A 13,778-nucleotide genomic window follows, 5' to 3' on the forward strand; every position below is an offset into this window, starting at 1 on the left:
TGCATGTTTAAATAAGACAGTGCTTGGGTTCTGAACTGGTTTCTATGAGGACCGCTATCACAACTGTCAGAAATGGATCTGCTGTTATGCAATACAGCATGTTGTGCCGTCCTGTTCATGTACAGTATTTTATTTTGGTCGATGCGGCACATGTGGTTCTGCAGTGGAACCAGCAGATCTGTGTTGCCCTCTGGCACTATAGGTCTGGTGGCCTCACTGTAGATCCGCAGTGTGTAAAATGATGGATTGGCAGGAGCACGTTTCGGAGGATGCATGCTCCAGCCTCTGTTCCCTGAGTCAGCGGGGGGATTGTGAGCGGTGAGCCGAGGATACAGATAATAATTGGGCACATTAAACTGGGGAGAAAACCAGGGTAAGCTAATTGGAGACGACTAAATTTAAAAAAAAAAAAAAAAAAAAAAAAGGATTTTATTTTAGAGCGGCACTGGTCTGCAGAACACTTTACCTCATCACTAATTTTGTGGAGATTATTTTGTCACTTTTTTGGCATTTTTTGGTGTAGCCATGATACAGGTTCTGCTCACTGTAAAATGTAAAGCTGTTAAAGAATTTAAACTGTAAAGCAAAACGTGCGCGTATTTCAGAATATTGACTTTGAAGTAACTTACAAAAAATAGATGGTGATTAAGTAAATTCAAGAAAATGCACAGAGTCCTTTCCTTCAATCAGTTGTTCGGTTTATTGAAATATGCAGGGAGTCTGGTCCCAGGTACAGGACAAACAATACTCAATATTACAATGTTTGCATGACATTAAATACCCTTCTGTATAGATGGTCCACCTCCCCTTTCTCTGACATTAACCAATGGTCAAGGTACAACACTTTATTCTGTTAATTTAGTGTGTGTGTGTGTCTGTATGTATGTGTGTGTGTGTGTGTGTGTCTGTGTAGTCTAATGTGACAACCTCTGAACTCAGTGCATTCTTCACACTATCTCCTTGCGACCCCCTTTGATGCCAGTGGGATTATCTCTTTTGATCTCTCTGAAGTCTAGAGCCTGTTCCCTTCTAGTCCACAGCATTGTTATCTCATTAGCTTGCAGTCATTGTTGGGCAGTTTGTAGACGCATCGTCTCTATCAGTGGTTAGCAGTACATGCAATTTGAACCAAACAGTCTGCTATCTGCAATATTAGTCTCTTTTCAGAAAAGAACACCAGTATAGCTCTGCTAGTCCACATGCGTAGCAAACCCCTAATCAATTCTCAATCCATGTTTTCCAACAGACTTAACTGCCAATTCCCTGTTTGTTTACCTGTCCACATTTAAACTGAACCAAGTTGTATTGAAACAGTACTGGTAAGAAACCTGCTCTTTTTTGACAATCGGTACGACACAAATAAGAACTCCAGTCTGGACAGATGTTTCAGTACAGTTCCGCAAAGATAGCAGTATAAAAATACTAGTGTGAACAGGGCATAAGTGCGTGTGTTTTCTAATAACACTGATTATTACAAAACAAACAATTAATTATCAAATGAATTTTTGACAGAAATTAGATGTCTTTGATAATTAATTGTTTGATGTTTTGTAATAATTAGTTTTATTAAAAACATAATAGTACTCACTCTGTTCCAAAGCAGGAACTGGGTAATCGGTTAAAAAGGAACCGGTTCACACATCTCTAGATAAAACATAATATTGCCAGCACTACCAGAGTACCATGCAGAAAGCTACATTACAGTTAATTACCCATCGCATACAATTGTTGTGCACAAGCGTTTACTGAACAGCAATGATATTAAAATAATCACGTCTTGGTGGGGGGGTGGTGGGGGCACAAAGTTATGTGGGCGGTGCAACCGATCATTATTTGAACAATTAATTTTATGTGCCCGATTAATCGATTGCTATTTGGGGGGTTAACTGAGAGCCCTATCAGTGTACAAGACAGAGTGAGAGAAGTGCTGTGGCAGAATAATGTTTGAAACATACAAAATATAAGCCAATACTAATAATTTTAATTTACGAAACAAAGCATCATCTGCCCCTCCCTCCTCCAGCTTGTGTTAACCAGAGGCAAACCTTTAATTTCAAAACCATTCGCCATCTCAACAGCAAAGCTTTGGATAGTGTAAGCTGTATTGAAAGTCTCGAAACTCCTCAGCCAATCTCCGGGGTCACTTGGCAAGCATAAGTTTGTATTATTATTAATACTATTATTAATATTTTTAGTAGTAGTAAAATGTGACTGATAACCTGCTTGGAAAGGTGACTGTTAAAAAAAGCTTTGTCTGCTGCATTTGGTGCATTTGCAATGCAAGCTTACTGTATATATCACAAGCAGCATCAATTACGTGCAAATAAACAACATGTATTTATTTCAATTACAAAAAAATGATTACTGCTCTATATAACATATTTTTAAACTACATAACTACATGTGAATGTTTTGTTCCAGTTATATGAATTACCTGTGAAATAATAACATTTTCAATTAAATATAAACAAGTAGCTATGGTGTCGTCACCAATAAATTATGCAAATGAGTACCATTGAAGGTCTGAACCTTCGAAGGTCAAAATGTACCCTTCATTGCAGCCCTAGATATGGTTGGAGGTTACAATCCTTAATTAAAAAAAGTGTGGAATGTGGCCATGTGTTAATTGATTTATTGATTATCAATTAACTATGGCCACATGCTACAAAAAGGAGCTGAGCCTATATTTATTATTTGTGCGTGAATAAATTACTTAATTTGTTAGCAAGCATAAAGTTTGCAATTGTTGCATGTACAATTAAATCATCATTTATTAATCTTGTGCAAGGCACTCGTACGCATGTTTCTAAGGAATAGGTGTTAATAAATCTCAATCTCCCCAAGTTGTTTGCACCCAGAAATGTACATTTAAAACGACGCTATTTTCTTTCTAAATAGCCTACACACTTGCTACAACTTATCTTCTGTAATTACCAGTGCACAACTGAAGCAAGGGAGTCGCAAAAACATTACCTTCTATTTATTAAGTAATAATCATGGTGGTGTTGACCAACATTTACAGTATAAGAATATTAACAACAATATTAATAGCATATTTGGTATACAACGGAAAAATTACTTACATCAATATCCTACAGAGAATGTTGTCATTTTACATATTGCACAGATTGAGGATCTTTAGCCACTTTGGTAGGAGTTGGATCTTGTCTACACGCACAAATGATACATATAGGCCCTAGAGAGCCAGTTCTTTGTTCTTTATAAGCCTGGTGATGAATCTGTAGAGAACCCTCACGGCTGTGTGTGTGTGTGTGAACCAGGGCGAGCAGAGTTATCACCATGTGTAGTCCGGGATAACCACAACTGTAAAATAGGGATTAATTTAGGAGATTATAATTGCCCCTGTCCCACACCCTTATCACACCCCTGTTACAGTATGATATTGAATGTTGTTACGATGTCTTGGCAGTCACCATTGCAGAAACGCATTTTAAAATGAAGTTTAAATATTCCACCCAAAGGTTTGCTATACATTTTGAGCAACCAATGGATTGTGAAATGGCTTGCTGAATAAAAGAACTGTAGTTAACAAAATAATTCCATGCACTTCCAATCAGTACGACTCAGATGTCCAATTATGAAATCGCTTTGACACAGAAGGCACTGCTGTGGTGACATGACCCAAGAAGTGAAAGTGTAACAGACATTTTGAGAATAAGGCATGGAAACAGGTACTACTTTAGATTAAAGAAAGTTCTTAAATGCTTTTAAAATGAAAATACATGTTTCTTCTACTATTCTTTCAAAACTGCAAATCTGAGACCAAGGTAGCACATGGAAGTGCAAAACAGGTAAGATGTATGGAATTATTTTGATATTTGAACAGCATATGAGCATCTATTCAGGTATACCAACTTTCCTTTAAGAATGTCATTAACAGAGAATCACTCTAATTTTATAACTATACTGTGGCAGGCTGGTGAGTGGATAGAGGCCCAGAGACAGTCTGTAGTTCAAAAAAATAACTATTTTATTATAAATAAACACAAAAATGAAAGGGCACAAGGGCCAAAATAAAGGGATTTAAACACAAATAAAGCAAGACAAAAAGCAAAAATAACAATTTCCAGGCTGGGCAATGCCTTCACTGGATTCAAACTTTTTCAAACATACAAACAAACTACCAACCTGCTTCCTCAGCTCCCTCTCCCTAAATGAGAAGCAGAGGCCTCCTTTTATGTCAGGTGGCTGGGCGCTGATTGATCGTTAAACTAATCATCTAATCAACCCCAGCCACCTGAACACAATGAACCCAGGCAGGTAGGGGAATTTAACCCCATCCCTGCAAATTTCTAAAGGGCAGAGCTGTGCTCTGCCACATATACTTTCTTCAATGATATATTACTGAATGGATCAACTACCAACAAAATCGCAAAATCCAATCAATGCACAATGAGTTTTTAATGTTAGTTTAAGGGATAGCTGTGCAATGGTACACTCCTTATAATTTTATACAGCCCATTCATGTCCTAGCAGCACAAATTGCAAAATGTGCCAACATACTGTATCCCAAACCTGAAATACTGGTTGTGCACAATACTGTGCACATCACTTCAGTCAGGTGCTTGTTGCTTTCCTCTTTCAAAATACATTGTAAAAAGTTAATTATTAAAACATTTATAGGAAATACAATACACTTAAAACCACTTGCCCAAGTGTGATTAAACTTGGTTGTACATCATTTAGCACAAGTTAAATAGAGGAATACTACACATTGGTGTTTTCTGAACAAAAACCAAGCATCCCCTGGGGTACATGGCACCCCAAAACACTGAATGGTATGTGTTCATTAAGAAAAATTTAACAGTAACATTTTCATTTTAATTATTTGTTAATTTTATCTCAGGGACCACCTACAAACAGTATGAAGAGAATTATAGTTGTAATAAGTGGTTAAAAAAATACTGTATTCTTCATTTTTTCCTCCCCTCAGTATCTATAAAAAAATCCATTTGAAAAAAAAAAACCTCTCAAAAACTTACCAAGAAAAGGTCAAGGTTTGCCTTGAAAGATCGAAACTCCATTCTGCATCCAACTTGAAGTCCAGTTTACAGTGACAGATATTTATGAAATTAAACAATTTTTTGTATTGGGCAGCACAACTATCACTGAAGTAATGAATTGTCCTCAGGTAGGGAAGTTTTTCCTTCACTGGGGTGAGGAGTTTGGAGTGAAAGAATTCCAGGCACATATTTTACTCTACATCAATGGGAAGTTTTCAAATTCTGAGTCGAGTGCAAAACCTTGATTAACATCCTCCATAGTTTACTTCATTACTATGATAGCAGTGCGAGTAACACCTCTATGTCACATAAAGGTAATTGTTCACCTAGAATAAAAGGTGCTGACTCTTTCTCATGGGGGATGGAAGTATTATGGTTAGGGTTAGGGTTACGGTTTTCAAAGCAAATAAAAATACTATCTTCCTGAAATTTTGCACAGACAACGCCAAGACCTTGACCTGGTAATTTTTTTTTTTTTTTTTTTTTTTTGTATTTTTGGGATTTCACCCCAATGTCAAAGGTCAAAAACTCTGTTAAGGTGCAACTTCCTTTTGTTGTCTTTCAATTTGTTGAAATTGCTATGCAGTGTCCAATAAATGACATCTCCCACAAGTTTGTAGCACAAATCGTTTTTCAGTAAAAGGTTGGTTAACGTTAAAGGGGGGTGGTAGCCATCAACAATATTTTGACCCTCTAGATTTTGACACCTGGACAGTAGACTAAAAATGAACAAAAGTCAGTAGTCTAAAAATGTACATTTGAGCTTGTTTGACTGAAACAACCCTAAAAACAAGTTTGGTATAAATCGGAGATGGTAGGGTTTAAAATCAATTTTTTTGGGCTTAATACATAAAAAGTGTGTCTGAAATTCTAGCACATTATCCACCTCAGTGGTGGTAGAGAGATTGGTTAGGTGGGGGCTACACTTAAAAAAAAAAAAAAAAAAAAAAAAAAAAAAAACCCTGTCAATAACATACATCCCACGTCACGACTAAGTTCAAAATTAGAGCTATTAGTATGAAAAAAAAATACAACCATGACATATAGTAAATGTATGTACAGCATACTATGGAATACGAATTAGCAATGACATGTTTAATCAATTTCATAAGCGGTTCTCCAGATATATGAAAAATGTGTGACAAACATGGATGAAGAGACAGACACCCATATATCCCCAGAACCCGATATTATCAATAATGTATAACAAATGTTGTTACTACAAAGTTTCATGACAATTGCTGTTCTCCAAATATGCAAAAAATTTAGGGTGACAGAAAAAAGAAAGGACAAAGACAGTCATCCCACTACATCCCCAGGTCTTTATCATTAGGTTGAAGCAGTGACAGTGGCAGATTTTCAAACTCATACAAGCTCCACTCATTTTAGCTTAAGCTACATTCTTACCATGTGGGGCATTTGTTATACACCTCTTCCGAACATTTATAACCAAAAACTGATGAAACATTTCACCGTAATTTGGTCCACTTAAGCTACAATGACCATGCCAGGGTGAAAGCCGTGCCAGTGCACATGTATGGGTGTGTGTGGAGAATACTGGGCTGGCAGGGGGTTAAATTTCTCCCTGCAGATACTCGTGGGAATGTGGCTGGAGCAGGGTATAAAAAGGGCGATCACAGGTTAAATGTTAGGGTTAATGTTGGCGATAGAGGTGAAGGTGGTTATTGCTGTGTGGTGTACTGTTGGTGCTAAGGGGGGTTTTGTGAAGCTGTGTTTCCTTGTAAGCAGAGGCTCAGCCTGAATCTACAGGGTAGATAGTGTGGATACTGTTTTGTTTAAATGTTTATTTTGTTCATTGTTTTTGGTTATTTGTTATTAATAGAGTCTCTTTCCCTGCCGGTAACAATTTGGGCAGTGAACCCTGTCACAGACCCAAATATCACTTCCACCCAGAAGCAGACCAGCTTTACCACTGCCAATAATGTTCACAATAAGGAAGCAATGGCTGGAACACAAACTACCATAAAGTGCTCATCCTTTATAATGCTATAATTGGGAGCCATAGTTACAAGACCATGCTGTTTGTGTTCCGCCTTATAACGAGTATAACAGGGCTACTGTAATGCATTATGGAGTAAATGGGAGACAAGACCATACCGTGTCATAACCGATTCCGCACTATAACGGGGCACGTTATAATGGGTGAGCACTGTATTTGCAGAGAGGAGTTGAAAGAGGAGTTAATTGCTTTGCTATCCTGTAATTTCAAACCCTGCAATTTGTCAATAGGTTTCCAAGGAAAACGCTGGAAGCCAAACCATGCTATGCTCCTTACAACAACCATATGGTTATAAATAATATTTTGTACTATTATTTGCCATTTGCTCATACTGATCTGAGTTTAAAAACGTTTTATTTAGATATAAGTTAATTTTTGGTCTTAGAATACAACTCACAGAATGGGTTAAATTCCAACTTAGACAGTAGAAACTAGAAATAGATAGGATAAATAGGATTTGTAGATTTGGTGACACCTTAAGCGGTTTCTTAACTATGCAGGGTTAGAAACAAATGTTCGCCTGAGGCAAATTAAAACTGGTGAGGACTAGTTGGTCTGTGTCTCAGTAGTTCTGTGGGCGAGTGCTTAAAACAAGTGTACAGACATACTCTCACATTCACAGGCTTGAGTTTAAAAAATGCAGGGAAAGTTCATTTTCAAAAGAGTGAACAGTGGTGAACAAACAATGCTACAAAGCAGTCACTCAGAACTGAAACCTCCCTTCATCTCCCCTTGTCATGACAGATTTTGCATTACTGTCAGTTAAGCGAATGTGTCAGCCCTTCACTGTCCATACTTACGCTATTAATTTATTCCTCGCCATGGTTTAACAGTGAACTTTCGGTATAAACAATATGCACTTTTTAGACATCAAAACAGTATGAAAAACGGCCATTTCCTCACATTACGTTTCTGTGACGGAGTACCCCACACCTGGGTTTATTTATATTATTTTGTATTACTATTATTATAATGTACTCGTTTGTGTTTGGTATTGTTGTTTTACAGCATGGATGGGGTTTCAACTCCCCATCCAGCTAATCTTTAAGCATTTAAAACTATAGATTTAAGGGATGATTACTTAACTGTCTTATTACTAATGTATTTGTATAACAAGATTTAGAAGCATTTCACACCTAGTTAGTTTGGAGAGGATAATTTGCACTAGAGTTCATTTAACACTTTTGGTTCATTTGTGCAGATGTGAGACGTCAAATATTAGTTTCTCATCAGAGTGTGCACAAAATAAGAGGCCTATGATTCATCTGGAAGGGTGGTCTCGGCTCGATTTATATTATATGTAGTGCATTATTATCTGTGCCAATTATATTATATGTAATGCATTATTATCTGTCCCGTTGTCATTTATGTGCTGCCACCACACAGATGACCGGTGCTGAACCCAGATACTCCTGGCAAAAAAATGTAATTGTAGATGTAAAGCACTATTACTGGTTCTATTGTTTCTTTTTGGTTTGGTAAATAATGCAAAATTATTTTACTATGTTGTATTACATTTAAGCTACTAAATTATTAAATGAAAGTAGGCATAATGTATGTGTACAGTCTTTATATATACAGTCGCAGAAGAAAGTGTTGGAACTCTTCATTTGAAATAATGTTATTCACTAATTTATTAAACTATACTTATTTAGCAATGATATGTGTTTGAAGTTGAAGTATTGGCTCTTTACAATACTCAGCAGCATGAATGAGTGTTCAAGAAATTTAAAAAACATATCATTGCTAAATAAGTATAGTTTAATATACAATATTTCTTAAACTAAATACATCAGAGAATAACATTGTTTCCAATGCTCATTTTATTCTGCCAGAGCACTGTATATATTATAATTATATATTTTATGTTACATATATAAATAGCTTGGTCTCTCGCATAATTGTTCTTTCTGCCTTGACACACTTTTTCAGCGTTTACGTGTCATTACAATACAACCATATTGAGACGAGAAAGGCTGATAAACAGAGACTGCATACAACTCACCGATGTCGGGATAATGCCACTGGCAATGCAACAGACGACAAACTGAAAAAATAAAGCTTTCCTCCTTATTTGTGACCTTTGAAAATGTCTCCACCTTGGACATAAAGCAGCACGAAAACATCGGTGTTACTCAACAATATTTATTATCCGGCTCTCGTGCTGACATTCTACCAGCAGATGTTGAATAAACAAAATGTACATACATAGTACTAATATCGCAAGCCTTGTACAGTCGGAACCCTCCACGCTTAGTAATGAACACCCGTCTGGGCATTAACAGGAAGATATTGTAGCGTGCACAGGGGTAGGCAACAGCAGCGCTACAATATCATTTTGGTCACGTGCACAAATCCAGACAATCAGATTCACTTAAAAAATTGCAGTACGAAAACAAACGCATTCTAGTGCGATTACAATCGAGAAGGTGAGCTTGAACTGGCTTGGAGGAAAAATGCATTTTGTTTGAAATCTTCTGGTGTGAAACCAATTGAAGCAAAATTGCAACATTTTAGTTCACTTAGAATTCACTTGCAAAGCAGAACTTCATAAACGAACTAGGTATTAAAGGGCACTTAGTGTAAAATACAAGAACAACAAATAGTTCAAGTGAACAGCCATTTCCTCACGTTATCTTTCTTTGAAATGTGAGGAAAAGGCTGTTCACTTGAACTATTTTGTGTTTTGACGTTTTTACACTGTTCTGATGTCTAAGAAGTAGATTTAGTTTATAATACCAAAAGTTCAAATTTGAGCCATGGCGTTAAATAAATTAGTGCATTTCAGCTTTGAAGTAAGTGTAAAGTCATTTTACAAAAATGCAGAGATTTATACCGGGTTGCGGCGACCCACCCCCCCAAAAAGAAAAAAAGACCTGATCGAAAACAAGTAATTTCACAATCTGACTGGTGGCAGTAAGTCTACATCTTCAGAAAATAAGAATAATTGTGTGAAACTGATGAGGGCAAAGACTAACAAACAAGGCAGATCAAAAGCGTAACAATTACTACAGACCTAAATCATCCTCCTGTGATTATAAAGTTAAAAGTGCTTTTTAGAACAGCTCACGCCCCTTTCAAATCATGGATGACGGTATTCTGGTTTTGAATGGATGTGTGACCTGGATGAGGCAAAATGATTAAATGTGGGGAACACCTACAGCAATCCTAAACAGGCACAGGACCCAGCGTCCAGCCTAATTAAGCAGAATGGTAACTGCTAAATATTTGCCAGTTATCTCAGACGGTTCTACAGATACAGTAGTTCCATTATGGAGGCAGTGATATGATACATGAAGTATGCTGTCAACGGTGTTGCCCACACAGCCTTTATTGGGGTTCAGATTGTGGCGAAAGCAGACGCAGAAACCCAATCAATGTATTAATGTTTATTGTATCTGACTTTATAAGTGTTAATTTTGGTTAACCAGATTTACAATGAAAGAGATCATACTGTATAACTCATCTATCCTACATTTTAACACAGTCTCTTATGTGTGCTTTGAAATATTCTATTCTTATTACTGCTTATATTCACCATGATGCCTAACTATTCCAACTAAAATGGGTTTCCAACTGCTGGATCTTCTAGCTGAATGTCTGAAGCAAGGACGTTTGAAAAATGACCACATGTAGTGTGCAGCTGTAGGTACTCCCCCCTCTGCAAGCGTTTTTCTATTTTCCACTTATTAACATACAGATACCACAGGTGCAGAGGGGACCAAAAAAGTAATGTTTTGAAAGTTTTCAGTTTTGTACAAGGATATATCAAAAGATCAGAGCATTCTGTGTTTATCATCCTGGAACCAAATGGTCATATGACAACAATATGCCAGACACATTTCCATAATACTTAAAATATGGAGTTGCCATCTCAAACCATTTGAGATATTAAAGAAACGGTGACAGTGGAAAACATATTAAGCATCCCTTACATGAACGCTTAATATTAACAAGGTTTCATTTCTTCACCTACACACTCAGACTACAGTTGGGTACTGAATGGTAATGGTAATGCTGAATGTTAAGAATGCTAATGTTCTGGAATGCATACAGTAATTTACAAGCAACCATTGAAGAGCTGCATGAAACACAAAAAGGTTTTTAAAATACAGGTGTTTCTGGAAACTATTCAATTACTTAACACTTGCATTAGGTGGGTCTGTTTCACAGCATAACATTAGAATGCCCAAAACCTGAAAAACCAGGGATTAAAAGGCTTTCATCATTGGAGGCTTGGACAAAATCTAAAGCGTGCCTGTCTTAACACTGTGAACTGGGTAATCCACATCACAAAACCTCCACACAAGCAGCACAGTGGGCAGTCTTAAAGAGAAATGGTCCCTTTATCTCTACAGTGTAGAAAAGTAGGGTAGAGTACTCAATCATCTTCCACAAGATGAATTTGGCAAATTAACCAAAAATACTTTATAAATGTCAACCACAGAAACGTTGCCACTCTTCCCATGATTATACTATGCATTACCACAGTCTCTATAGATTTCTTTTTAATATTGCATGCTTTACTATACCTTTACCATGCTTACCTGTGCTTCCAACAGGGCACAACTCAAACAAGATCACAATGCATTCCAATCACACGATTCTGCTGTTTATAACTCAACCACTACATTGTTTATAAACTAAAATATTTAGCAAAGATGACAGTTATTTATTTACAAATAGAACACCAAGCTATTGAATCCTTGTTAACTCAGTGACAAGTTTCTCATAGCCGAACCGAAAACACAAACATTTTTGTAATCGTTTAATTTGCCACACTCATCTTACACGCAAAACAGCCGACAGGTGTTCTTCAATGAGAACAGACAATTTTTAAACAAGTGGCAGCAGTATTCTTATGGAATAAAATATAACTTGTAAACAAAACATTGTCCTGCATGTCTTGAAACTAACGTCAACTGCTCAATTCTGAAGAAACCATGCGTCTTACATGAAAAAAAAAAAGATTATTGGCAGTAGAATGTATAGTATCAAGGTTGATCGACAGACAGCTGATGAAGGATTTAATCTGGCTTTCCCGAGAGATGACAAGGAATAAAATGGTTCACAGCAACAGAATTCAGCATCACACTCAACGAGCATAACTTTTCTGAGACTGGTTATGGGATTGCATTAATTGTATACTATGCCAACCCACTTTTTGGCAGACGTTTCGTGCAATAAGTCCAAGTGTCTGTAATTTAAAATCTCAAAGCAGCACTTAATTAGAAAAATAAAGAGAGAGCAAAATGCACACACCAAAACGCTTTAAAATGCAACACCACACAGTATGTACACCGTATTATTATATTTTTAAACGCATGCATTCTTTCAGCAAGCTATCTTCCGGCAGGAAACCAGGCGGTAAATTGTACTGCCAGAATTTGTACACTCTCAACTGCAATAATAATAATAAATAAATAATAATTAAAAGTGAAACTTTGAATGCATATATACTGTACCTTGAAATGTGCCTTCGTAATACCCACAGTTAATTCAGTGCCTGTCTGAGCAGTCACACAGACAGGAAGTGAGGCGCAGAAAAAGTCATAAACCACCAAATGACAACACCAGCTCACTGACACAAAAAACGTCAGTGAATATAGACCACGAAGCGGTAGAGAATTCCAACCCAGGTTCACTGACTGGCGTATTTGTCAAACTTAAATCCTAGTCCGTTGTTTCTCCAGAAGCAGCATATCACTTGAAGCTGACAAGCACAGAGAAGTGCAGTTGGTTAAATGCCCCGTCCTTAAACCTCCCTGTCGATCGCGTTCACGTTGCGCACCCAACGTCAACAACATTCCAGCACCTGTACGGGCACGAACACGCGCTCGCTCCCGAGCTGTCGTGCCAAGTGTACGTGAGTTATGCTGCAAACACTGTCAATGCCCGTGATTCAATTTCTAATCTCTATAGCAATCTGTAGAAATATGTTTACCATGATATCTGTAGTATAGAAATATGTTGATCTGTTGACTAGAAGTTTCCTATTTCTACAGCATATGCTAATTATCCAGATAACTGTACTCAAGGTCTTTTATTATCCTTTTACTGTGGGTAGTACTCATGGACCATCGAAAAAGCAGCTCACCGCATCTATTTGTAAATACAAACTATGTAAGGATGGTGAAGTGAACCTGTACTTCAGTTCAGCGTGTTAAACAGCAGTGTTGCCAAATCAGAGGTTTTCCTTTACATGGAGGTAACCTGGAGGTAAGAAATGTGTTTGTTTGTTTTTTGTTTTGTTTGTTTGTTTTGTTTTTTAAAGTTGGATTTTTAATTGTAGAGGATTTTCTAGCAGGTTTTTTCTGTCTGAAATAAGTTTTTGTTTCCTAAGATTCATTGTGCAAGTCCTTGCTTTACTGAGACTGGATGCTCTTGACAGCATGCCTGCTGGCAGCCACGACCTCTGCTCTCCACATTTTAGATTGACTTTGTCTGCCACAATATTATAAGATCACTTCATGTGCAGTGTAGGTATTAGGGCCTGTAGACCCACTTAGAGGCTGTGCTGCACAGAATTTAGAGAATTTAGTTTTAATTGAGTTGTAAATGGCAGTTTTGTTCAGTGAATATACATTCTAGAAAGTGAAGAAACAATGTGTGTGTGTGTGTGTGTGTATATTTACAGAATAAAACTAAAATAACTTGTTTTGGGTTTTTTTTGCTGATGAGAGATAACATTTCAGCATTGTTTTCCAGCTTGTTTTTGTGCCAATATTTTTACA

The 13,778-nt window shown here is 37.0% G+C and overlaps 1 protein-coding gene across 2 annotated transcripts in view; it reads right to left on the reverse strand.

Annotated features, from left to right (window-relative positions):
• rabgap1l (RAB GTPase activating protein 1-like) overlaps nucleotides 1-12,840 on the reverse strand; it is a 378,634-nt gene extending 365,794 nt beyond the window's left edge. The window contains exon 1 of one of the 2 annotated variants that reach the window (XM_041277492.1): nucleotides 12,510-12,837. The gene's annotated coding sequence lies outside the window, so the exon portion shown is untranslated. Of the gene's footprint in view, nucleotides 1-12,509 lie in introns of both variants that reach the window. The other variant, XM_041277489.1, reaches the window with a different exon arrangement.
• Between the last annotated feature and the right edge of the window lie 938 nt (nucleotides 12,841-13,778).

Source organism: Polyodon spathula, chromosome 18 (assembly GCF_017654505.1).
Source record: "Polyodon spathula isolate WHYD16114869_AA chromosome 18, ASM1765450v1, whole genome shotgun sequence".
Taxonomy (NCBI): Eukaryota; Metazoa; Chordata; class Actinopteri; order Acipenseriformes; family Polyodontidae; genus Polyodon; species Polyodon spathula.